The sequence below is a fragment of the Lissotriton helveticus genome, chromosome 3_2 (genome assembly GCF_964261635.1).
Source record: "Lissotriton helveticus chromosome 3_2, aLisHel1.1, whole genome shotgun sequence".
Taxonomy (NCBI): domain Eukaryota; kingdom Metazoa; phylum Chordata; class Amphibia; order Caudata; family Salamandridae; genus Lissotriton; species Lissotriton helveticus.
In genome coordinates, this window is record NC_136062.1 from 219,364,403 (window position 1) to 219,390,196 (window position 25,794).

General features: G+C 46.1%; 1 long non-coding RNA gene across 2 annotated transcripts in view; it reads left to right on the forward strand.

Moving 5' to 3' along the window:
- The first annotated feature begins 538 nt into the window (after positions 1 to 538).
- LOC144826272 (uncharacterized) overlaps positions 539 to 25,794 on the forward strand; it is a 285,885-nt gene continuing 260,629 nt past the window's right edge. For both annotated transcript variants that reach the window (XR_013609750.1, XR_013609749.1), the window contains exons 1-2: positions 539 to 615; positions 7,951 to 8,036. This is a non-coding gene — a long non-coding RNA (uncharacterized LOC144826272). The remainder of the gene's footprint in view (positions 616 to 7,950; positions 8,037 to 25,794) is intronic.

Genomic DNA, 25,794 nt, shown 5'->3' on the forward strand with positions numbered 1-25,794 from the left:
CTGCTCTCTCTGCTTTCTGCATTTAGTTATAAATTCTTAGACCTTCGGACCAAGGCAATGCAAAAGGATTCTTTTTTTTCTGTCAGGAGAAAGAGTACCACTATTATCTTCTAAGGTGGCGATATAATTAAGGAAATAATCCTTCCATTCAGTCCATTTAATAACAGGTTCACGTGGATTGGTGAGGAACTCTTTCGGTGTACTCAAATTAATGCCCATCATTAAGTTATTAATACCGCTGGCAGAGGAAGAAGTACTTCATGAACTTCCCTCCATGCTGTTGAAAATAATCAGGAAAAAACAAGATAAATATATATTTAAAAAAATAAACGAACCAGTACTTGCAAGAAAATAAGATAAATCAGTTGGCAAAGAAGTAGTAGTTGAATCAGCTGTAATCAAATAGGTGCGATGCGAGCGTGCCGAAATCGACACGATTAAAGTATGAATGTGGCTAAACAACAGGAAACAAAATGGAGGCACGTAAAGGTCACACACGTGACCTGCGTAAGTGTCCCAGAATGCCTTGCATGAATACGAAGTCGTCATCAATCGTGGAACAGAAAGATGAGTGCGCTGGCTGAAGAATGAAGATAAGAACGTTGAACAAAGACGGTGAGTGCGAGGCTGGTTTGAAGGATGCGGTAGTAATAGCAATCAGAAAATGGCAGAAGAAAACTCAAAAGTTATGAGAAAAAAAAAATTCTTTACCCATCTTCTGTAAGCCGTAAACGAGGATGTAGGCACTCAGGCGCCCACGTAGTAAATCACCACCAAATGATGACGAGGAGGTCAACATCAATCAAGCTGGGATAGTATTCACCAGTGAAGGGAAACGTAGAGAAAAATATCTGGAAACGCTGTGGGTCCGGGGTAGGCAAATTATCCCAAGCTCATCGCCAAATTTTAGTAGTGAACTCGTAGATAAACACAACCAGGAAGCATTAAAGATTAAGCTCAGGTTTATTACCAACCCGCAGGATAACAAGTTAACTCCTAAATTGGAGCATAGCATCTGACAAGAACATTCCACAGGCAAAAACATAAAGGTAGAACATGGAATAAACAAGTGGAAGTTCTGACTTCCAAGAAAACACTAGATTCTAATGTGACAGACAAATGAATACAACTTATTACAATTTAATATAGATAACCATACATTAACATATACTATAGAGGCTCTGCTTCCAGAGTTACTTAACCGAAGGAAGCCTCCGCCCGGGGATGCGGGACACCTGCTGCCAGCGGGGATTGCTGGTGATGCGGTGACAGTGCTCTATACGTTGTATACCCTTAGCGACTGGAGCCAAAAAATGTTTTTGTGCGCGCAGCTGAAACGTACGCATAGTGTGTGCAGTGGTCAGTAGTAACTATTAATCTGCAGACATACAACGGTGGGACAGTGTGCTAGGCCTCTGGAGTAGAATCTATATTTAGTGACTTTCCTCCTGTTTGGCTTATTTTTTATTTACAGTAGCTTGGGGAATAGGGGAGGGTTTATGAGCTTCTTCTTCAGCCGGGTACAAGAGAGAGCTGGAACTAAACCGGAGCATTTTATAAGGAGACCATCACCCTAACCTGATGCATACAGCAGAAAACACTACGCAGGAGGGATATAGAGCTCCCTAAAATTGTAGAGTTCTGATCTGCGCTAGGCACCAGATTGAGCAATAGGTGAATAATAATGGAAGTCTCCCCCTGACTGTATACCGCCAAAGCTAAAAGGGGACTTGGGTGCAGCCTCACAGACTCGCAACAATATTGAAGAGAGTATAGTTAAGGTGGCGCAGTGTGGAGTTGTAAATGAAACTGGCACAGAAGGAGAAATGACCACTGTCAAATCTAGACACTAAAAACTTGGGTGTCGATTAGGATGGCGGACGGATTGCCCCCGCCGGGCCGGCGGTAGCCACCGGCGGGGCCAATCCGTCCGCCATCCTCACAGAAAAGACCCCCCGCCACATTAGGATGGCTGAGGGGTCCGCGGCTGACGGCAAGACCGTCCGCCGCTTTTCCGCCGGTTGCCTTCTCGACCGGCAGAAAAAGTGCTTACATATGGTGGCGGTGTTTGCGAGACTCCACCAACCATATTACGATGCTGGCAGTCATATGCCTTTCCACGGCGGCATTGCTGCCGTGAAAAGGCATTCGGTCTTTGCTTTGGGGGCCCGTTGCAGGCCCCCAGGGTGAAGGGCGGGTGGGGGATGCACATGGGGGGTACCTATGGTACCCCCCTGCGTTTCAAAGTACAACATGGCAGGCACCGCGCGGTGCCTGTCATGTTGTGCTTTGAAACGCACAACATGCATTTTCAGCATTGCGCCGCAATGTTAAAAATGCGGGATGCACCGGCCACTGTGGCGGGTGCATCCTAATTCGACATACGGGACCTCCTCCCCTGTGGCAGACGGTCCCTTCCTACAACAGGACGGCGGACGGACTTTGTCCGTCAGCCATCCTAATGGACCCCTTGATTCTGAAAGGGAATAAAACTATCACTAAACAAATTAGATAGTGTGGCAGTGACAGTGACTCTACTTTGAAAAGATATGGGAAAACTGAGTGAGTGACTTAAAGATCTGGACTCCTGGACTGATACCATGGAGGAACTCTTGTCATGCATGCAAGTCAGCTGAGAGAGGAAACGATCAGAACAATGCGGGATCAGCCACGTATATTCGACCAACGCAAGGGTAACCATGCTTGCCTTAACCACGTACATGCCTTAACAATGCATATGTGTGTTTAAAGCAATGCACGGTCTATTAGCCAAGTGGATAGGCCAAAGAGGAAGCACGATCGGAATCGGGATTGAACGTGGTGAGGTAAGAGGGGCTGAGGGTAGTTTTTCAGGCAGGGGTAGGCTTTAGGACTCATGAGAGGGTCAGAGTTGTTTGTAGGGCAGGTAGCAGTTTTAGGGCTCATGCAGGGGGGGCTGGAGTTAGTGTAGTTAGCAGCTATTGAGGACAGTTTGTAGGCCTTATGGTGGGGGGCTGAGGTCATGGTAGTTTTTAGGGTGGGGCAATTTTTAGGGCTAAGGGCTAAGGGCAAGGTGGAGAAAAGGCACAGTTTTGAGGGCAGGGGGTAGTTTGAGGCCTCAGTGAAGGAGGGACAGGGTCGGGTACCTCATGGATGTAGGGGCCAGTTTTTAGGGTCCAGGTCGGAGGGCCTGGGTTGGGATAGTTTTTGGGGTATGGCTTAATTACTAGGGCCAAGGGCAGGAGAAAAAGGGGCAGTTTACAGGGCAGGAGATAGTTTTATACCTCAGGGCGAGGGAGGGACAGAGTTGGGGTAGTTTAGTGATGTAGGGCACAGTTATTAGGGCTCAGGGCGGGGGCGGCAGGGGTCGGGGTAGTGTTTGGGGCATAGATTTAATTTTTAGGGCAGAGGGAAAAGGGACATTTTACAGGGCAGGGGGCAGAGGTGTAATCTTTAGCAACCATGCCCCTTTACCCATCATGTCTTTACCACGAAATTATATGGTAAAGGCAAGCATGGTTAAGGTATGTGTGATAAAGATGCAGTCGTGGTAGAGACCGTGTGGCACAGGCATGCATTGTTCAGGCATGCGTTGTACCATCATACAACCAACTAAGAGACTAGGAATAATGTATACAACAACAGGAAACAAAGGTTGCAGACTCAGAGGACCGATCTAGGTGCAACAATGTGCACATTCTTCGATTGTAGGAGGGAACGGAGACAACACCAGTGGAGCTGTTTTTGGAGGGCTGGCTTCCCAAAGTACTACCAGGATTAAATGTGGATGGAGAGTTACATCCCGAGAGCTCATAGAACCTCTGGTGGTAGACCTAAAACTGGTATACCCCATGCATGCTGATTGCACGAGTGTTGTGATATAGAGGTAGAGTGGGCATATTGGCAGTAGCACGGCACAGGGGGAAATAGAGTACACTGGCAATAGAATTTCTTTTTACCTAATCAAAAATGCATAAATCTTTTAAGGAAGTTAAATGGAAACTTTGAGATAAAGTGTGGGATTATGCCCTGTTGCCTCCAGCACACTTAAGAGTTGACTGGAAGGGGAAGAAGTACTTTTTTGAACAACCAGAGGAGGTTATGCAGTTTCTAGAGAATCAATAATCACTAGCAGATGGTGAAAGATATATGATTCCATGTTTAGATACCGGTGGAAAGAGGAAAGGTGGCCTGACATTATACTAGAATATTGAGTGTGTTGGCCGGAGCTGAGATGGGTAAGCAAAGTGAATTGCTCTTGGAATGTCTATTGGTAATGGCGTTGATGCCCCTACGAGATCCTATATCTGGAATTCAGGGGAACATCATGCTATACAAGGGATATTTGATTGTATTATTGTTGGGAGCGAGGATGACACTTATTGTGTGAGATGTAGTGTGCAAGTTGGGGTAGGACACACTGGTGGGGGAGGGAAAGTTTAATTCCTCATGCACATATTGGGGGAGCGACTGCAATTCGAAAAGTATTACTTGTTGCAACTGATGATGCAAGTACATGGGTTGACTTATGCAACTCTACGTGAAAGTGACAAGCCTATCATGGAATGTTAAGGAGATTCATAATTCCATTATTTATAAAACATACGGTCTTATGCTCGTAGGCAGCAAGCAAAAATAATCATGCTACAGGAGACACACTTGCTACCTCAGGAGGCTGGAAAAGTACGAATTAGGTGGGGCAGGAGAATATGGTATGTGAGCTTCACTTCCTCAGCACGAGGGGTGCTGCTATGGGTGGATAATAGTATTCCATTGCGAGTTGTTATGGAATTGAAGGCTGCAAATGGAGCTATGTGGAAGTGGTCGGAAAGACTGGGGGCACACCTACAGTCCTTTTAACATGGTTTGCTCCTAACGTAGATATTTCCGATTGTTTGAAGGGTTGACTAGAATTTTGGCACTGTATGCCCACTGTTGGAAATGGCCTTTTTTGCAGGGTTATCCCCAAACGTTTTGCTTCTTCCTCCTTTGTTTTTCCAGACCTGTGGTTGTTGGCTATAGGACTCTTGGCACTTTACCACTGCTGATCAGTGCTACAGTGGTGCATATGCTCTTTGTGTAAATTATTATTGTGATTGGGTATCCATGATTGGCATATTTGTTTTACCAGTTGGTCCCTAATAAAGTGCACTAAGTGTGCCAGGGCTGGAAATTCAAATACTACTAGTGGGCTTGCAACACTGATTGTGCCATCCACATGAGTAGTGCTGAAAAGAGGTCTCAGGCCTGCCACGCAGTTTGTTAACTGCCCTGTTGACCTGGCCAGTGTACCCATTTGCCAGCCCTGACCCTTCCCTTTTCTTAGACATTGGACACCCCTATGGTAGGCCCAAGGAACCCCCCTGGGCAGGGTGCAGTGTATGTGAAAGGTAGGACATGTACTAGTGTGGGTAACATGTCCTGATAGTGAAATACTGCCAATTTCGTTTTTCAGTATTGAAAGGCTTTCTTGCCCATAGGACAGAATGGGGAATGCTGTGTAACATGTTTACCTGCATATCTTCCCATAGGAGCAAGATAGAAAATTGGAATCTGGTATCCCTGAACTCAGAATTTAATAACACGTCTTTTAGGAAGGATGTTTTTTTAATTTGGTGTCTGAAAATAGCCCTTTTAGAAAGAGGCTATTTTCTTGATCAACCTTTATGTGTGCCTCTGCCTGTTTGTGGATTGACTGTCTGGTTAGAGAGTGCCAGGGACTGGGGTGGCTCCAGGAGTCTGGGAGAGTCAGCACTAAGCTAAATAGACCTATCTGCATTTGGAGTGGTGGGAGGCGTACCCCCTGGGCCTGAATAGGGCTGTGCCTGTCTTCCACAATACTGGTTCCTCCTCCTGTTTTGCGTCTGATGACCCTGGCCCACATTAACAAAGGAAGTAGATGTGCACTGGCAGAGTGCACGCAGAACTGGTTTGGACTGGGTCTAGGACCCCTCATACATTGAGAACAAAGACATTTGAGGTATAAATATGAGAGCTGAAACCCCTGAAAGTTAGTCTCCTTCGTGATCAAGAGGAATCTCTGCAATAGAAGATCAGTTTAAGAGACTGAGGGGAAATACTGCCCTTGCTGTGTGTCTGGGGTTGGCCTGCAGTTTGCTGTTTCTACCGAGGAGAGGACTAAAGGATTTTGCTGAGTGCTGTGCCCCTTGCTTGGAATGTGTCCATCTGAAGAAAAGTCTCCAAGGGCCTGAGAAGAGCTGGCCTCCTGCTTCTGAAATCCAAGGCACAAAAGGACTTCACCCCCAACTTCCCTGAAGTTCCTTGCTGGGAGTCCCAGTCTGTCAGGAGGGCCTGTAACTGTGTATGAGGCCTTTTTGCTGTGGGGAGCTGGCAGCGCGACGCAACGAAAGAGAAGCGTAATGCAGCGGCAGAAGCCTCATCGAGGAAGCGTGTCGCCGCTGCCACTCATATCGCTGGGGAAATGCTCTGCTGATTATCGTCGCGCCAACACCGAAGAAGCGTGGCCCCGTCACCGAGGGTGTCATCGCATCACCGGAGAAGCGTGTTGCAGGGCCAGTCGTGGTCTGAAAAGCACAGAGTTTGCCGCACGGCCGTCGGGCATGCTCGCATTACCGCTATGTTGTTGCATCGCAGTGAAGACGGAATTTTCTTGCATCACACCAGATTGTCGCAACGCATCAAGGCACCATCTTGTCGCATCGGAACCGGAGCGCAGGAAGAATCGACACATCGCCTTCTCTGCTACCCTTCTTTTTGTTTTGCATTACACATCCCAGGTACTTCGTGAGTAAAGTTCGCATTTCATCATCTACAAGTTTATTTTTGCAACAACCTTTCTAAAGACATTCTACTGAGTTTATGTATGTTGGATTTTTGTCATTTTTGGTCTTGTTTAGTTTAGATAAAGATATTTTGTTTTTTCTAAACTGGTGTGGTGTCCATTTATGGTGTTTTCACTGTGTTACTGTGAGTGTTGGTACAAATACTTTACACATTGCCTTTGGGATAAGCCTGTCTGCTCGTGCCAATATACCAAGGGGGTGAGCAGGGGTTACCTAAGTGTGACTAGACGCAAGGGTCCCTAGTTGGACAAAGGTACCTACCACTGACAATTAGAGACCCCCATTTCGAAAACACCTAACACCTACTATAACATTATCTGAATGGGAGACTATAATTGTGTGCTAGACAGGGAGCTGGATAGCTACAGGCAGGTGACATGGTCACTGGTAACATCTATGGCACTATTAGAGAATATGGAAACATTACACTTAATGGAATTATGGAGGGCAGTTCACAATTGAGCCTGGGGTTGTTCTTTCTACTCCCCACCACATGGTACATTTTCCAGAATTGCTACATCCAGGACAGTTCACTGAATTTAGGGCAATACGTTATCTTGATCGTACGTTATCAGATCATGCCACCATGGTGGCCACGATGCGGGGGCAAGCATATGTAATCCTGTTACCACAACAGAGATTTTAAACTCGTCCATTACATGATCATGCATACAGGGAGATGATCGGCAAAGCGGTGAAGTAGTTTTTGTTATATTAACACTGGTTCAGTCACTTCAGCTGGAGTACTATGGGAGGCTTATAAAGTAACTATTCGGGGGACGTTTATGGCTACCACCTATGGGGTACATTCCTCATTGATACACACAGTGACAAATCTGGAACGTCAAATTGAGGATATGAATCGACAGGCACTACATACAGAACCGGTCAGCGAAAAATTAAGTAGATACAGGGGGAACTCAATGAGGCAAAGGGAAACTTTGGTATGGTGTATGGTGTTCCAATATGAACTGGGGGACATGCTGGGCCAGTTATTAGCATGGTTAGTGTAGTGCTAGAGGCACTCTTTTGGTCTGACACAATGCGATGACCTTTGACTATCATCATTTTAATTGACTTTGCTGTGTTATTTTATCCTAGCCTGAATGTACGACGTCCTGACTATGCCTTGTTTCTCTTCTCGCAGTTTTGAAGTCGGAGCTGTCAGCTTGCCAAGAGCTGAACGTGTGGGATGTGCATTTGAAAGCATGAGAGGAAGAGAGAGAGAGAGAGGTATGTAATGTACTTTTTGGTCTCTAAGTGCAGTGTTATGAGCAGTGGTGCACCAATGTGCACTGTGTTGTATATTGAGAGATGAAGTATGTGATGCTATAGGCAGTGGTGCACAAATGTGCATTGTGTTGTACATTGGGAAGCATTACAAAGTTCTTACTATTGGCTTTGACATGGCCTGATGTCAAAGTGAATTCTGACTCTGCCTTGCTTGCGGTTGTCTGGGCGCACAGACAAGCTCCCAGAGTGTTTATAAATTGCTTGGGTTAATCACGTTCAAGGTTAGTTTTGTGAGAGATTGTTTAATGTACCCCGGAAGACTTTCGTAAGCTTCGTCAAGATAAAGGCTGGAACATGTGAGAATGCAGATGGAATGTGGGAACTCCTTCTTGCCATGGAATGCTTGCCTGGAAGCTGGCCAGTTCCAGTAAGTTTCCTTGGCGCAGAGGGAAGACTCTCGAACCTTCTAGTATGTTTTGAGACTATAAAGCTGAGGGATATTGACATCCAGCTTGGGAGTTCACTTGTGGAATAGACGTATTGCCACAAGAATCTGGATTTGAGTCCTGATCGCGAGTCCATTGCCTGGCTGTAACAGGCTCCTCCAGCTTGAGTTGGCAAGGATTTCGAGTGAATGATCGGGTGAGGTGATTTGTTTCTGACTAGTGCCATTGTGATGCGTGGTTTCAGTGGAGGTGGTCATTTGAGGTGTTTTCTTTGTGATGTGTGAGTGACTCAGAGTGCACATCCAAAGTAATCATTTGATGTATTTAGTGTATATATATCTTTCTGATCTCTTGCAGGACGTCCCATATCATTTGCTTGAGTTTTATCTCAAATTATTTGCTGCTTGCATTTCATATAATTATCCATGCATTTAACTGTTGCATTATATATAACTCTATGTACATTTGAATGTGGTTCATTTGGCATCTGGGAAAACCTTTCTGTTAGAGAGCACTGCATAAATAAAACCCCAAACCTTATTCCGAAAAGAGAGTCTTTGCATTTTGTAAAGTAAAACCCCTTTCTAGGTGTTGTTCTGTTTTATGTTTCCTGCTTCGCTGTGTTTGATCCACCATGTGGAAGTGGAATTTGTAGAACTCTCTAAGTCGATGCAATACAGTTAGTTAACAGAGAACAGGGGGATTCAGTGATCACAATAAAGGATGCACAAGGAGCCACCCTTGCACACATGCAAGTATATTACGGCGAATTGCAGAATTTTACTCTGCCTCAAACACCTAACAGGTCGAGCACAATGAGGTTGGTATCACAGTGATTTTGGAAAAAGCCAGGTTGCCAGTGGCAGATAATGAGATTCGGGGAGTACTGATGCAGCGGGCCTATTATAAAACCTTGTCTTTGTGTCACTAATCCAGGAAACTCTTACCTCTTACTCATCGGTGGGGCCCATAACACCGAAAACCACACTTTCACACACTTTTCTCTCTAATGTCAGTGACAAAGTAGTCGAGCTGCAAGACATGCGGGGTACCTTATCTATACTACTATAATAAAGTAAGAACTTTCAGGCTTTGAGGCGGGTAATCTCGGGAACCACAGCGCCAATCTACACACCCGATACACCGTTGAATTCGTCAGGGTGTGTAGATGGTTATGGGCTACATAAATGACAAAATAAAACGTTATTTACAATATTTATATATTTTTTAAAAGTAGTCCCCCCCAATGTAACGCCGGCCGCGACGTGCGTGCTCACGTCAGCACGGGGAGGAGAGGCATCCAAGGAGCGGCGGACATGGCGCGGGGAAGGAGCGGTGACATGAGGCCAGCGGTGGTAGGAGTAGCGTAGAGGCGGACATGGCACGGGGGAGGAGCGGCGGCGGATAGGCGGTGAGGAGCAGAGCGGCGGAGCGGAGAAATGAGGACCGGCGGCTGAGGCGCGAGGAGCGGTGAAATGAGGACCTGCGGCTCAGGTAAGGCTCCGGGGACAATGTCGGGGCAGGCGGGTGTCGGGCCAGGCAGGGGACGGGAAATTGGAGCGGTGAAATCAGGACCTGCGGCTCAGGTAATGCTCCGGGGACAATGTCGGGGCAGGCGGGTGTCAGGCCTGGCAGGGGACGGGAAATTACTAAAACAATGATCGGGGTCGGGGCAGGCGGGGGACGGGGCGGGCGGGGGCACGGGCTGCTGGTGGGGCGGGCAGGCGCACGGGCTGCTGGGCAATGTCGGGGGCAGGCGGGGGTAGGGGAAGCCTAAATGCTCCCGGACAAGGTCGGGACGGGCTGCTAGTTAACCTATAAAGTAATTATATACATTCAATTTTAATAGCTGTCAGTTCTAAAAACATCAAGGTACTCCGCTATTTGGTCGATGGACCAACTAGTAGGAATCAGTTGATGGCGATTAAGTCCAGCTCAATCACAATTTTAAACCTCCACCATTTATTTGTCATGACTTTTATTCTAATAACCACAGACTCGAGTATACTTTTTTCATAATATTTTATCTAAATTCATTTAAATGAAAATTTGAAATTAAATACATTTATTAGGCAAATACATTATGCATTATTTCAAAACATTTAAGCAAAGAAAATTAGAGAACGGAAAATACTCATTACCCCTTGGCCATAGGGCGATGATGAGAACGGTTTACCGAGAAATGAACCACAGATTACAGGATAGGTTCCCAAGCTGACTTTCTGTCCCTCTATTCTCCTCGGACGTATCCCTCCCGAGATAGGTTTCCCGCGATGGTCTCGTTCCTTTTCCCCATCAGAGTTCAAAGTCCAACATTTTTACATCTCTTGCACCATAAAAGAAGAAATAGTCTCAACTGACAGCATGTTGTGCTGAGCAGTGGTGCGGAAAATATATGCCACACTACATCATAAGCACATGCACATTTATACTTTTTCACTAACTTTCTATACCCAAAACTGAAACTTTTAGGGGCTACATCCACTTCTGATTGGTCTATTGGAGGGGTGGTGATGGTCACCTCATTCTTCTCATAGCTCATACTAGTTTGTAAAAGTCCCGATTCATTCCAGTTTCACATGATTTCATAAAATATTTTCATTTATAGTTTGTTAAATTATTCGCAACATTCTTCCACAGTCATGAATTTGCTAATCCTCTGGAGCTCAGTTCTCCCATCTGTTCCCAGGCTTTTAAAATAGTGTCTTTGGCACAACTCCTATTGCAGGCCAGTCTGGCCTTGACATTTCTCACTCCGGGCATAGGCCATACACTTGTGACTGAAACTTCCATTCTGCACATGCGCAGGGGCCATCTTAATTTTTTCTTGTGCGCCATTGCATTTCACAACAGCCATTTTCAGGCATGGCCTAGCAGGACCGACTCAGAACTATTTTGAAAGTAACATAACAGAAATTAGATATAGACAATAAGCCCTTCTGTTTACCTCCCACCATTTTAATGACCCATGTTAGGTATTACTTAGCAAAAGCGACATTCAATGCCATTTTACTTACCATCTGCATTCTTTGCCACAATATAATTCTACTACATGCACTTTATTCCTCTTTTACGCAATCACAACCTATGTTAATTTACATTTTATTTAATAAATTAGATTTTTGCAAATAGCAGTTAGGTTCCAGCATGTAGTGTCTAAAAAGGTGCTTTTGTTGATTAGTTCACATGCTTCACACAGTTAATATTATTGAAGTTATGAGGTTATTAACTTCGAAGGGATACAAAAATGTTTTTATTTCCCCTGCTCCATCAGTACTAAATACCCCAATAGACGAAACAGACATACAATGGGCTATCAAATAAATAAGTATGGGGGTGACACCGGGAAATGATGGCTTGGTAGCGGAGTTTTTTTAAGGAATATGTTGACTTACTATATAAATCGTTATTGACCAGGTATCGTGAGGCATTTGACTAGGGGGTGCCTCCCCCTACATTGAAAGAGGCATATATAGCAATTTTACCTACACCCGGGCGAGATGTATCTGAGTTGAATCATACTGCCTGTTATCTTATAAGCTTCCACTACAAATCTGTAAGTTATTGGATGTATGTGAATGTACTATGAAAGATAAAAATTACACCTATGTATATTTGCAACTGCTCATATCATGTCTTACAGATATCAGCCCCAATGTTGCCAGTGTTTTTGCTGCATGGGGGGTAACATTGACCCCGTATATTAGGAGACTCATATGAGGATGGCTGTTTGATGAGCTATACCACCTTTTGCGCCAAATGGCATCTGCCGGGAGCAGGTTTCATATCCAATGCCGGACTGGAAGCAGAAATCCTTTAAGCTTGGGAAGGGTTCCTGCAGGAACCAGTTGTGCATGCCATTAATCAGGTTCTACGGGATATGAGAGGAGAAGGCAGGCTTATCACTAGCTTATACCTACTACTTCTGGGGAAGAATGCACCCTGTATGGGTACATTACGATAACAATGGAGGCTGATAAGTGTGTACATAGAGACTATATTCCCCAACTAAAATATGAGAATGTATTAGTAACTTGTTTGTGATTGTGACACCGCTCATGTATATGTTTTTACCCGGTATTTGTCCTTAATGAGATGTTACCAGATATTATTGGAAATTTGTAAATTGCTACAGCAATGAAATATGATGTTACAAATGAAATATGGGAATGTATTAGTAACTTGTTTGTGACATCGGTAATGTATATGTTTTTACCCGGTAATTGTCCTTAATGAGATGTTACCAGATATTATTGGAAATTTGTAACTGTTACCTCTTCCCCAAGTAAATGGGGAAGAGGCAGGTGGTTGAAACGTTGAATTTCACTAATAAAAAATGCAATAAAAATAGAAATATATAAATACATATGTATATATATATATATATTCACTGAAAAAAACATAGGTTTCATGGACGTTATAGTTAGAAATTGCATTTAAAAAACCTTAGAAATTCACTGAAAAAAACACAGGTTTCACGGACGTGATAGTTAGTTGGACATTTCACTCATACAAAACCATAGAAATTCTGCCGTTATAGTTAGTAGAGCTAACTATAACTCGCGCCCCGCAATGCACTGCTGATGACATCACATATTACTTCACTCATGACATGGTTAGTGACTGATGAAATCTCAAATGACATCACTGATGACAGCGTGGGTGGGAGTTGTGACAAGCTGTTTGAGTCCGAGTTTGGCAAGGAGTTGTTGTTATTGGTGTTCTCGAGGTGGAAGTACAGGTCTCCGAGGAGAATGAAGTCTGTGGAGACAAGGGCATGCATGCTGATGAGGTCGGCGATGGAGTCGCTGAACTGTGGTCGGTGCCTGGGGGTCTGTAGACGAGGGTTCCTCTGAGGGTGGTGTGATGATCAACGTGGATCTGGAAGTGTAGGTGTTCGGCTATGCTGAGGGAGTCTTCGGTGTTGGTAGAAATTTTGATGGTGTTCCCGTGGACGATTGCGATTTCTCCTCTCGGTTTGTTGTTGTTTCAGTCCCTGCAGGTGATCTTGTAGCCGTCCGAGATGACTATGGCTATGTCGGGCGCTGAAGAGGCGTTCAGCCAGGTCTCCGTCAGGAAGGCGACGTCCGGGGAGGAAGAATCGAGAAGGTCCCAGAGTTCAACGGGTGCTTGTGGACTGAGCGGGTGTTGACTAGTATGCATCTGAGATTGGTGTGGCCTGCTTTGTTGTGATGGGAAGGACGCGCTGGAGTGCGCTGGCTGGTGTAGCTGCAGTTTCGGCAGGTGAAGGGTCGTGGCTGAGCTTTGTGGCCGCCTGGAAGCAGGTAGAGTTTCGGACGACATTGAGTGCATGGAGGGAGTTGGCGTTGTATCGGCGTCGGTTGTTGTGGCGCTCGCAGGGGCCTGGAGGTCTGGCGTCAGGCGCGGTCCAGGCACAGACGAGCTTGCCTTAGGCGCGTATTGGTCTTCATTAAGCAGGGGCGGGGGGAGTGGGAAGCAGCTGGGAGGCGGAAGCGGCGTGGGCGGGAAGCTGTGGGCAAGATGGACATGGGAACACAGAGAGTAGTCAGCGGGGGCCAAAACAAAATACAATCAGGATAAAACCAAAATGAAATACAATACAGACAAGGCAAAACAGTGTCACAATCACAGCAGGAAAAAACAGTGCCGGCAACAGGCACCAGCAAGGTGCACACTCGGACCCTGCCTGGGAGCACCGCAGGCAGAGGACAGCACGGAGGAGCTGCAGGGAAGGAGCTGATCTCTGCCCGAGGGTCTGGGGTCTAGCTTGCGCTCTCTGCAGCGGTGTCCATTAAGTAGAGGCGGGGGGTAGCAGCTGGGAGGTGGGAGCGGCGTGGGCGGGAAGCCGAGGGCAAGATGGATGTGGGGACACAGAGAGGAGGGGGCCAAAACAAAATACAATCAGGACAAAACCAAAAAGAAATACAATTCAGACAAGGCAAAACAGTGTCACAATCACAGCAGGAAAAAAACAGTACCGGCAACAGGCACCAGCAAGGTGCAGACTAGAACCCTGCCTGGGAGGACCACAGGCAGAGGACAGCACAGAGGAGCTGGGGGGAAGGAGCTAATCACTGGCAGAGGGTCAGGGGTCTAGCTCTATTTTGTTTTCAGTATCTTACATTTTTTTTGTGATATTTTGTAAGTTTAATATCGGAAAAAAAATATATTTTTTGTTAATAAAATTATCAATGTCTTCTATTTTCTTAAATATTAATTAAAACAAAATTCTAGAAAAAGTGGAGTCGCACACCCATTGTCTACCTATCTCTGTGGGTGCGCGCATTGAAGGAGCCATATTGGTAAAGTCGTGAAGAATGCACGTTTGGTTGGCGACTGGCCCCGCGTAACGTCATATACGCGTGTGATTGTGCCAGGTGTGCATTTGGTATGCGAGGGGTGCCCAGTGCCTGGCCCCGCGTAACGTCATGTACTTATAAGGTCGCGCCTCTCGTAAACATTTTTTATGTTTCAAAACTACACATATATAACTTTCATGTTTATATGAGGGCAAGAAATGATCTAAATTATTTATAAAAATAATATATTTGTCCTTGTAATAAACTTATATTATTGTTAAATATATTTTCACAAAGTCCCGCCGCGTGCGCGCTAGTTGCGCGCAGTGTGCGCAACTCCCATTAACTGTAAAAGAAAGCATTTCATTGGTTCATAAGTTTTCCCATTGTAACAATTGAAGGACCCCACCCATTTTAGTCATTCTCTCTGCAGCATCACCGGACAGACACCTCTTGTGGTTTTGCAGCTATTCTGTACATTTTTTTGGTGTTTTATACTATAAAACTATTGAAATGGCTTTTTCAAATCCGGATCCACTACTTCCATCTGATGATGAAGACATCGAAGAACCACCTCCCAAGAAAAGACCTGAATCCATTGTCTGGTAGTTTTTCACCATTCCAGATTGTGAAAGCAAAGTTAATGCTCGGATGGTGAGCTGTACTCTACGTCCTCAGATTTTGTCAAAAGGAAGTGACAGAAAGTACTCATGTGCGACATAGAGTATGTACAAGCACCTGCAGACAATTCATTCGAGACATTTTGCACGAAAGCAGCTGCGACGTGCACAAGAAAACATGCAGCAAAGTGACCAGGGAGATGGTCCCAGTACTTCTGGAGCGTCAAGCACCTCGTCTCGAGGTCTGGACATTTGCACCGAGTTTGCCAACTTGGAACAACACTGCGCAAGATGCAAAGCCATATTATGTTGTGATGAACAATCTGTGGATGCTGTTTGTTCTGCCGAAAGGCATCATAGCTGCAATTTTTGTTGTTGTTTTTTTATTGGAATAGCTTTATAATTCCAAAAGTTAAAACTTTAGCCTGTTGCTTTTTTCAGTTTTCTAAAAAAACACAAAAAAATTGTAAAACAAAAAAGAAGAAAAAAAAGAGTTCTTTTCAGAACTACCTTATCTGTAGGGGTGTGCGGCAAATTCCATTCCGCTCACGGAATATGCGGAATTTCAGCATTTCATGGAATGCGGAAATGTCAAGAGTTCCGCAATCTGCGGTGGAACGGAAATCATGTGCATGAGGTATTAAACCTCAACATGGAAGCACTTACAGATACAAATAAAGCAGGTGCCCGAGTTGAAGCTCAAATTCTGTAACCCATTAATCAGCACACAAACCTTGTGAGCTTGGTCGAGGCTGGGCACGTGTGCTCTCTCCCCATATCTACCTACGGTATGAGCTGCATCTGGTCACTGCGGGCCTCTGGCACTTACTTGTGGTGTAGGCAGCCTGGCAGGCCGGGCATGGTCCGTGTGTCCGCTGCATGCGCCCAGGACCGGCTCCCTCCTCTCTCGACGCTCTTCAGGCAGCGGTGGGTGCTGAACCCCGGGTACTGATGTAGAACGAGGCCGGGCAAGGGCCGGGGTATCCAGGGAACTGGACATCCTTCTTCCAGCGCTGCAGGGACCGGGCATTCTCCGAGCACAGGCTGGGCCACTGCACAGCGAGTTACCGGTCAGTGCTGGCGGCGTGCAGTGCAGCCCACCTCTGATGGAGCCATGCCAGTACTTCTGCAATGCAACCGCATAACCTTCCAAAGTGCTGGCACCCCTAACCTCCACTGCAGCAGTCACTTATTACACCCTCCAGCAGAGCAGTCACCCTAACCTCCACCAGTACAGTCACCAATGACACCCTCCAGTGCAGTCACCTCACCCTCCTCTAGTGCAGTCGTCTCAGCATCCACTGGGTCAGTCACCCCAGCCTGCCACCAGGCAGTCATCCCAGCCTCCACCAGTTCAGTCACTCCAGCCTCCACCAGTGCAGTCACACAAGCCACCACCAGCGCAGTGACCTATTACTTGCACAAGTGCAGTCACCTCACCCTACTCTAGTGCAGTCACCCCAGCCTCCACCAGTGCAGTAGCAATGCAGTCACCTCACCCTCTACCAGTTGTCAGCCCAGCCTCCACCAGTGCAGTCAACCCAGCCTTCACCAGTGCCCACACCCCAATCTCCTCTAGTACAGTCACCCCAGGCCTACACCAGTGCAGTCACCCCAGCCTTCACCAGTGCCCTCACCCCAATCTCCTCTAGTACAGTCATCCTAGTGTCCACCAGTGCAGTCATCTCAGCCTTCTCTAGGGCAGCCACCTCGGCCTCCACCTGTGCTGTCACTCTAGCCTTCACCAGTGCAGTCACCCCAGCCTTCACCAGTGCCGTCACCCCAATCTCCTCTATTACATTCACCCCAGCTTCCACCAGTGCAGTCACTCTAGCCTTCACCAGTGTGGTCACCCCAGCATCCAGCAGAGCAGGTCCCCTAATCACTAGTTGTGCAGTCACACCCAACCTCACTGAAGCGTCACCCGTGCAGTCTCCAACCTACTCTAGTGCAGTTACAACAACCTCCTTCCGTACAACCACCGCAATGGGTGCCTGTACAGGTAGCTTCAATCACCTACAGTGCAGGTATTGCCAATCTCTTGCAGTGCAGTCACCCCAGCCTTCTCCAGAGTAGTCACCCAATCCTCCCATTGTGCAGTCAGTCCCTATCACTTGCAGTGCAGTCTCCTCAACTTTTGCCAGTGCCTTAGCCCCAATCACCCCAGTGCAGTTACCCCAACCTCCTGAAGCTGGTCAGTTTTTGCCTCACACACAACTTCCAGCTATGATGTCAGCGGGCCTTCCGCAGTGCCAATATGTCAGCCTTTTACAGTTCATCAGCCCAGTCTCCTGGGGGTGGATCCGCCGGCCTCCATCACTGTGTTCCTCCAAGAGCAGAAGCAACTTGGTGTGAGGCAGTGTAAATATTCACGACCCCAGTTGCACGATCACGTCACTCCCTGCAGCGCAGTTACCCCTAATCTGAAAATGGGAGATCACATCGACATCCCGAGGTGCAACCACCTGGGCCAACTACAGTACGATCCCCAGACTTCTGTAAGTGGATTCACAAACACTGCCAGCCTCACTCGGAGTGATCCCCGCCACGCTCTTGCATCACAACCGCCTGGGACAGCGAGCCGCACCCCCGCTTTCTGTAGTGGGATCCCCTAGACCCTTCAGCGTGACCCCCTTCCGCCACCTGCTGCACACCCCTCTTCCCAGCCGGGCTGCAGTCTCTTTGCAGAGCTCTGGTGCTACAGTCATAACTTAGCTGCGATGCTTGATGGAGGTCTTTGAATCCATGACTTTCTCGAACGCAGTTCCCGTGTAGTTCCTGTGACCAGGAGGTTCTTTCTCCTCATCTGCTACTCTGGTCAGTATCTGACCTTTTATAAGCCAGAGGCATGTGAACTCGCATAGAAGCCCCGCCTGTTTGGCCCCGCCCATACACACTAACGGTATGCAATGTCTTCCCGCCCTTTACACACTATGATGGACAACTCACTCAAGGGACCTGGCGCCTTTTGGGGCGATGGCAAAGTAACAACGGCAGAAGACAAGAAATTTCGCGAGCATGCGGAATTCCACGTGCTCGTGTAGATTTTTTGCTGTTTTGCAGAACTTTGCGTAGCGCGACTACACAAAGTCTTCCCACCCCTGCTTATCTGGTTAAAAAAGAGAAACAACTGCAAGCTAATATCTGGCTGATTGCATGAGTACATGCATAGAGATTGATTGATTCAAAGGTCTGCATGTGCAGTGCACAGGTAATTGTAGCACTGCATGTGTTACTGCCTGGATCATTGCATGACTACATGGGTAGTAACTGGATGATTAGAGTACTGCAAGGAGAGTGCATAGTGAATTTATAAGTGCTTGGGTATTGGCTTACTGATTAGATAAGTACATGCTGTTGCCTAGGTAATTGGAGGAGTGCATGGGAAGTGACAGGGAAATGGCCGGACGGCATGGGTACTACCTGGGTAATTGGAAGAGTGAACCAATAGTGTGTAGATGGTTAGAGGTCTGCATGGGTAGTGGATGGAGAATTGTACTGGTGCATTAGTTACTGCCTGGTTCTTTCCACTAGTACATGAGTAGTGACTGGATGATTAGAGTACTGCAAAGAGAGTGCATGGTGAATTTATCAGTGCTTGGGTATTGGTGGAGTGATTGGGTAACTACATGGTGTGCAATGGGTGATTGGAGGAGTGCATTCGAAGTGACAGGGGGGATTGCTGGACTGCATGGGTACTACCTGGGTAATTGGAGGAGTGAATCAGTAATATGTAGGTGGTTAAAGGTCTGGATGGGTAGTGCATGGACCATTATAGCAGTGCAGGAGTTAGTGCCTGACTCATTGCATGTGTACATGGGTAGTTACTGGATGGTAATGACTGTGTGAAGATGGAGGTAGTAGCATCCATCCCCACCAAATGGCCTGTCTCTGCCTGGTTCAGCCCTATGCATCACCACTGTCACCTGAAACACTCTTTGACATTCACCTGGACCCCAACATGGACTGCTATTTCCACTCTGGTTGCCAATGACACATCAATCCAGCTGCGGACTAAACTCTTCCTCTTACAGGTAACTGTTCATTCCCCAAAGGACTGTGGTTGGCTCACCACTGGGCCAACATGTAATGTGGGCTTTGCATGACCAAATACTGGTCCATTTCTGACACACTACAGAATGTGAACAAAACATTCAGAATCACACAGATTTGTCATGTCCATGTTCACTCAAAGTTCAAATCTTAGATGAATATATGGACATAGATTGCACAAAAGATACACCCCGGTAAATGACATCAATACACATCTATGATTCTGACACACATGGCCAATTAGATGACTGTGTAGGGATGAACTAGCTCTGCCTCATTGCACATGAACAACAATCTCACAATCCCCCAATGTATGCCCACGTACATGTATAAAATAGAGCTGTGTGTAGAAATGTCAACATAACATCTGATCGCATTACCTACTCACACATATCTGTGTAGACACTGCCTGTTATGATGGATCACATTGATCCACATTTCTAAGGGTCTGAGTGCATAGGTTTTCTGTTATTCACATTGATCCACATGGCAGGAAGTTGGACACCATACTCACATTGCTGAGAACACGTAATGGCACAGTTGCATCAGCATCTGTCACAACCACAATCTCTATCGCACAAAGGTGGGGCTGGCTAGAGGGACTAACCCCCAATGTACATGCGTCAGTCAGTCCCTCCCTGTGTGCGGACAATGCTCAATGAGGCACATGGTTTGTTGTTCTAATCAACACTCATCACAGTTGGACACTGGTGAAGTAGCATATGTTTTATTAGCATGTGCGTGTCAGTACGGCCTAGGCAAGTGCCAGAAACTGCAGACAAATGCATCAGACAGTACCAGAAAGAATAAGTACATGTTGAGGTACACTATATGGGGATGCAAAAATGAACAAAGATCATTACCGGTGGCAACGCGCTCAGCTCACCTTGCCTTCCTGGACGAGTTATGTGATGTTTGCCGTCTGCTCGCTGCTGGTGTCAGGGAACAAGAGTCACAGCCCATGGGATCTACATCACCTTGCAAAGGTGCGTACCAACACGCGTAGGTACACGCACATGCATTCTGAGTCTGGCCGAATGCTGACATGTCCACTGTTGTGATGGGATATGTGACCATTTCTCCGAGATGCAACAAGGTGTCGGGACCTGTGCTCTGGGTTACAATCAGTTGTAACTGTAAGTACGTACTCATTCCTCCATGAATGCGAAAGCAGCCTCGTACAAAATCATTTCCAGTAGTATGTTGTTCTCGAGTTCAACGAACACGAGGCAGTCCCAATCCATTAACTGGTCCGGACATATGTGCTGCGTGCAAGCCGTTTCACCAATCCGCACCACAGACCAATAAGGTAGCGCCTCGATGTCGTCACTGCACACAATAATTTGTGCAATCTCCCATCCACCACCGCCATCAGATAATCCACATATCAACGCATCCCACGCACTGGAATCCCGGTTACACTCCTGTTCATGGGCCAACAGGGGCCACAGACACAAGTCATAATCCAGTTCAGCTATGGGTGTGTTGGATAGGCAGACCTCCATGGGCCACTCAAATGTGCATGTTCGCGAGTGGAACCAGGGCTGGACGCAGGTGACATACGCAAGACGGAAGCTTAGAGGGTAACTCATCTGCAGCACTGCCATTGGCAGGGATCCCAACAGATACAGCATACGTGCACAGCACAGTACAGTTCCACGTGACAGGGGTAACTGCCTGCCATTATGTTTGTTGATCTCCTAGAGCCGGCACTTTCCTGACCCGCGTCAGGTATGTGGATGATATGCCACAGCTCTTAGAAATGTGTCCTATGTGTGTGCAACAATTGTACATATAAATTGCATTTCATACCAGTGTCAAGGGCATCGGGGGGGATGCCTCATGCAGTGAATACTGTGTATGGGGTGTGGACAAGTAGCTCTTTCATTAACACTGTTCGTGGTGTGGGAGCCGTCAAAATGTAGTATGGCACCTGTTTCCTGGGGTAACAGCCTCATTCACGGCCAAGGTCGCAGGTGCAGCTGTCCTATAGTCTTGGTACAGAAAGCCACCTTTTTTTAATGTGGTGTAAATCCGTTCAGTAGTTGCTGAGAAACTGAAAAAATTAAAGTTTTAAAATCAATTTTCCATAGGAGACTTTAGCCAAGCCTACAGTCCGAACTCCTCAACGAAACCCCTAATGTATGGAGAAAAAGCAGCTTTAATTCCTAATGTCGGTCTGAGTACTGCTTGTATTTTATAAATGTGATGTGGCCTAGGCACTGCAAATGATGCCAGGCCTTCGAATGATGTTGCTCCAATAGCGATAGACACACAATATTTGGGATGAATGTCCCAAAGGCCCGAGTACCATTGCGCTCATTGAACGTTCTCTCTCTTTCTCTCTTTCTCTCCCTCTCTCTCGCTCTCCCTCTCTCCCTCACATATGAATCTGATATTTTTTGGGGACTTTCAATGATGAATGAATGATTCACCTTTTTCTGCCCCCCCTGCATATTTAATTAAAGCCCTGTAGGGTGCCGATCCCTGAGGCTTGTGGAGGACTCGGAGGGCCCCCAAACATTATTTAACAAGCCCCATGTAGTTAACAGTCCCCATGGCTACGGGAGGTCCATGTGACCTCCTGCACCTAATTTACATAGACCCGGTGAGGCGGCGGTCCCCGGACCTGCGGAGGCCCCGCAAGCGCCTGTAATATAATTATAGAACTGCCTCCGGAACCTGCCCCACCCAGGGGCACATTTAAATGAATTGGGGGATCCCACTTCATTTTTTTTTCTTTGCCCGGATTAACGTATCCAGTGTGCATTCTGAAGTTTAATAAAAAATATTAAAAATAATTTTTGGGCCTGCAGCTCCTAGTGGTACCCCCATGAGCAGGACTAGGAGGTCAGGATTTTTCTACCCTGCCCCCTTTTCTTGTTTTTTATGTTTGTTTCACTGTTTTCTTCTGACTCAGTTCTCCTGAGTCACTAGATAGCTGAGTGTTGGCAGCCAATCACAGTGAAGCTCATGGTCGTGACAGCCACTCATAGTCAAGCTCGTGATCAGGAGGATGCGCAAACCCACAGTTTCCCCATATATCAAAACTTTTATTTTTTTTAATTTCTCAGCAACTACTGAACGGATTGACACCATTTAAAAGACGCTTTCTGAATCAAGCCCTACCTTTTTGCCAAATTTGGTGTCATTTCGTTCATCAGTTCGAGCTGCAGCCTTCCCTAAAGTTTCCTATGGGAAATTATTTTTTTCACTTTTATTTTTTAAATTTCTCAGCTACTACTGAACGAATTTACACTATTTAAAAAAAAGGTCACTTTCTGAACCAAGCTCTACCTTTTTGCCAAATTTGGTGTAATTCCGTTCTGCTGCTCCTATGGGAATTAACGTGGAGAAAACACTTTTTGGGACCCCCCTTTTTTCTCAGCCCCCGCCTGGCGAATCACCCCCAAACTTTCAGCATAGGAGCTAACCTGGATAGACCTTTGAGAATTGTGCGCAGATTCGTCAAACGACGCCAAAGTTATTAGCAAATCAAAAAATGCTTTTTCTATGGAAACTAGGTTCTAATTATAACTACCTACTGGCGACTGCCAGTAGGTAATATATAATATAATATATAATAAGCAAGTGATGAAAGCAGCACCTTCTTCACACTGGTCAACTAATGAGGATATCTTTATATCTTTCCCTTTAGCTACAATATCCATACAGACCTGCAAGGCACATTCAAGTTTTAAATAGCATGTCGTGTGATGTAGGATTCTGCAGATGCTTAAATATAATTACTTCCAGTGTGAGGATGTATCTTCTTTTGTTTCCCATAATACATTATTTTAGCCTGGATTCTGCCTTCTCTTTCTCCACGACCTCTGATAATCTGGATCCCCAAATCTCTCCTCTCATCTCAGAGCATTGACATTTGGAGGGCAACTCTTGACGAACACCTTATGTACTTTGAACCACCACTCTTGGGTGACACAAGGTATCAATTGAAACTAATAAAAAACTGATAATGCCACTACCATAATGTATTTCGCATTTGGAGAAAACTTCTTTATTCCATGTTAAACCTTGAGGTTAGAACAACAGCACATATGTCCTGTCAAGGGCTCCATCCTCCCTCCAACTGTGTCTGTCTCCTCGTTTCCACTCCAGACAACACAACAATATTCTACTACGTCTTTCACTCCCAGTATTACAGACACCAGCCCAGTCATACAGGGAATGGGGACACACAGGATACTAAACATATCCTGACATTTAGAGATAGCCAATGAAGTTCACATAGGATGGGCGAAATATGGTCAAATGTTCTTGAAGAAATCCCCACTCCGGCCGCAGAATGGAGTATGGCTTTTAGTGGGTCCATGTTTGAATGGGGAACCCCTGCTAAAATATATTTGCCAAAGTTAATACGAAAGGTCACTAGGGCGTGGACAGCTGTTTTGAGCTGATCAATGGGAATGGACAGCTGTTTTGAGCTGGTCATTGGGAATGCTGTCTTAAATTTTCTGGGTGTATGGAGGAAGAAGCTGGAACTTTTGGCCACACTGTTGATATGGTATGTGTGGGCCATGGCCATGAGTGTAAAGTGTGCCCATGTCCTGTTTGACACCCTGAGCCAGTAAAACATTTGGAGATAAAAGCTTGCATACAGCAACTTTGTGCCTACACTTTCATTGTTGAAAGAAAAATGACATGTTCTAGAAAGCAACATACTTCACACTGATTGAATTACACATGACACTGGGTTATTTATTTCCTTCTCTGACTCACCATGAAAAAAATATTCTTGTTTCCAGGACTGTCAGTGCCGTTACTTATTGAAGAGTGATTAAGATATCTTACATTCAGGAACTATTGATGAAGCTGGCACAGGGTTCTCCAAACACTGTGACTAGGGGCATACTTTATGCATTTCAATGTCAAAACACACCGGTAATAAAATAAAGAACCGAAGTTGAAAAACGTATTGCGTTCTCCCACATAATATGGTTAAATATACATTCAGTTACATCATTTGAGGATTCGGGAGGACCTCGGTATGTTCTTAAATAATTTTACGACGGAATCACAGTTTGGTTGTTAATAAAAAGCCTCTATATTTTCTTTGCTGATTCACAGTTGTCTCATTAGTTAGTCTGTATTTCTCATTATAGTTTGATCTGTTCTTTCACACCTTATCTGGCTACTCTCACATTAATTCCACTTCTGACACATCCCCTAAATATTCTTTTTTTTAATGTTACACTTGCTTCAGCCGGGATTCCTCGATAGGCTCACTGAGCTTCCGATATATAGGTACATTCCTAAAGACCCTAATATAAACAAGGTTTTTCACAAAATCAGCTGCAGCATCAGTATGAGATGGATCACCATTATAGATATGTGCCTTGATTCTTCATGTTTTTGCAATTACTTTACCCCCATTTACTGTCTGTATCTCACCTCACCTATTCCCTTCACGTGATGTTCACCTGCTCTTTGCTGTCCTGAAAGTAGATTTATCAGCTTTGTTAAGAATATTCCATTCCTGTAGAGTAAATGCTTCAAGGGAGTCTCGAAAAAGAGAATCCAATAAATGAAAAACCGTGGAGGACCATGTGCCCAAGATTGGTCACTACCCTCACTGCGGAGAGCAACTTCGAAGATATTTTGTGAGCTTTTTGTTACTAAACATTTGCCATAATTTCAGCATATCAAGGCGGTTATATAGGAAATGAACATGTTTACAGCCTACATCAGGCTGTAGTCCAGCCCGACGTGCAGTACCTGCCATGCCATCACTACTCACAGAACTCAAGCAAGAGCTGTGCTCAATTTTATTTTGGAAAATTCTGAAACAATTATGTGACATTATCAGAACCTTTTTCTACACAAAGGGGCCTATTATGATCATAGGTGGCCACTGCCAGCTCGGCGGTGAAGATCCGCCTGTCCCTGTGACACCCCCACCATATTAGTATGTCGAGGGTCACTGCGGCGTACGGAAAGACCGCCCACCGCTTTACGCCAGTCGGATTGCCGGCCGGGCGGAAAAAGCAGATTATATGGTGGCGGTGCCTTACAGGCACCGCCATCCATATTATGATAGGTGCGGAAAAAGGCCTTTCCATGGCATTGGTCTTTGGCAATGGGGGCCCGTTGCAGGCCCTCAGGGTGTTGGGGGCTGAACTGTGCACTTGGGGTGTACCTATGGTACTCCCCTTCATACACAAGGTGGCAGGCACGCGCAGTGCCTATGACGCTGTACATGCCAATGCACAACTTGCATATTTTACCCACCGCAATGCATAATATGCAGGATGAGACCGCTAGGGTGGCGGGCGCATCCTAATTGGCATAGCGGGACTGCCGCACCTCTGGCGGTCGGTCCCGTTTACTGTTACGGTGT